At 48.3% G+C, this 1829-nt stretch overlaps 1 pseudogene; it reads left to right on the plus strand.

The window, feature by feature from the left end:
- The window catches only part of LOC102485249 (thymosin beta-10-like), a 19843-nt pseudogene extending 18507 nt beyond the window's left edge, over positions 1 to 1336 (plus strand).
- The last annotated feature ends 493 nt before the right edge of the window (positions 1337 to 1829 follow it).

A 1829-nucleotide genomic window follows, 5' to 3' on the forward strand; every position in this document is an offset into this window, starting at 1 on the left:
CTCAGCTCTCCAGAAACTGTCCCTTTTCTCCTGGACCCTCAGGCCCACCTTCAGAGCCCCAGCGCCCCAGCCACGCCCATCCTCACTTTGCGCCACCGTTTACTTTCAAATTCTGCCCCGCTCCGCATATGCTCCGCATATCCGTCTCACGGACGACCAGGAAGTGGGGAGGGATGGCTGTGACTTACCTGCAAGCCCCATTTTAGCTGACATCGCTTCTATAGCAAACGAGCAGCTTCTGCTTGAACTCATTCATTCATTTAGTCAGTCAGCAAACATTCGAGAGCCTTCTCTGTGCCCCATCTTAGTTCCAGACCTTCACTCTACGCTAAGGAGCTCACACCCTAGAGAAAGAGGGAGGACTGAGAGGTAACACATGTTTACCATGGGATGAAAGGTTTCCACCATTAAGGTAATTCCGTATTAAAATTCACAAAGGGAGGAAGTGAGGGTGCTGAGCACGAAAATGCATTTAATCCTGAGGCCCTGGGACACTTCCATCAGCATTTCCCATTGCTCGGGTCAGCTCATTTACCAATATTGTCCACTGTGTGCCAGGCTGTGTGCCAACACTGAGGACAGAGATGAGAAAGACTTGATAACTTCTATGAACTTGCCTGCCATCTGGTGGGGATGACCCACAAGAAAAAGGTAGCTAGGACTCAAGATTCAAACCCTGAGGCCTGACGGTGGTGTCCTGGTAACAAAACACTTTACTACGCTGTCCCTTTTGGGAAGGTTTCAGATTTGTGTCAAGAGACCTCCCTGAATGTGCCTGTCAGAAGCATGCCTGGCTAAAGCTGGGAGTAAAATGTGGTGTGCAGACTCTGTTAGGGTGCCTCTTTCCCGGTCATGGAAGAAACAAAGAAACTTTTTTTTTAAAGAGAGATGGCTTTTGTCTCTTGCTGCAGCTTCACGAGTGGGAGTACTAGGAGCCGGGCACCACGGTCGGTTTCAAGAAAATTTAGACAAACCAGACATGGGGGAAATCGCCAGCTAAGCCCAAGAAAACCCAGTCACAGGGGAAGAACACCCTGCCGACCAAAGAGACCATTGAGCAGGAAAAGCAGAGTGAAATTTCCTAAGGGCCTGGAAGATTCATTGCCCTGTCATCATCGAGGCCACAGTTGTGATGTGGAGGAAGAGCCACCTGCAAGACGGACCCAAGCCACAAGCTGCACTGTGAACCACCCCCATCCCCATACTCTGCGCCAATGTCACTGGCCTTTGGTCTTTCAGGGGACTTCTCCCACCATTGGACTGCCAAATTCTCTGGTATGCCTTGGGGTATTATAGAAAAGTATTTATATGATTAACAAAATAAAGCACACCTCATGCAAAAAAAGAGAGAGAGAGAGATTGCTATAGTGTGTGTGTGCTTGCTGGGGAGAGAGAGAGAAAGTGAGAAATCAACTCTCATGGGGAATGGCCACATCACAATCCCTTCTCCTCCTTTCTTCTCTTGGGATTATGGGTGCACAAGCTGCTGGGTCTGGGACTCAAACTGAAGTTATTCATATGGGAGTCCAGCACCCTAACCACTATGCCACCTACTGGCTCAGAAACTTTTTTTTTTTTTGAGAGATTTTTGCAATAGGGCACATGTGCTGGTCGGAGAGACAGAAAAAAGAAATCATTCCCCATGGGGATGGCCACACTGCATTCCCTTTTCTTCTTCTCTTGGGAGTTTGGGCACGCACATATGGCCAGCCTGAGTTTCAAGCCACCGAGTCTGAGACTTGAACCACAGTCAACTATGTGGGAGTCCAGCGATGTAACCATTATGCCATCTGCTGGTCCCAGAAATGTTTAAAAAATATATTTTATTT

Source organism: Tupaia chinensis, unplaced genomic scaffold, assembly GCF_000334495.1.
Source record: "Tupaia chinensis unplaced genomic scaffold, TupChi_1.0 Scaffold000115_1, whole genome shotgun sequence".
NCBI classification, from domain to species: Eukaryota; Metazoa; Chordata; class Mammalia; order Scandentia; family Tupaiidae; genus Tupaia; species Tupaia belangeri.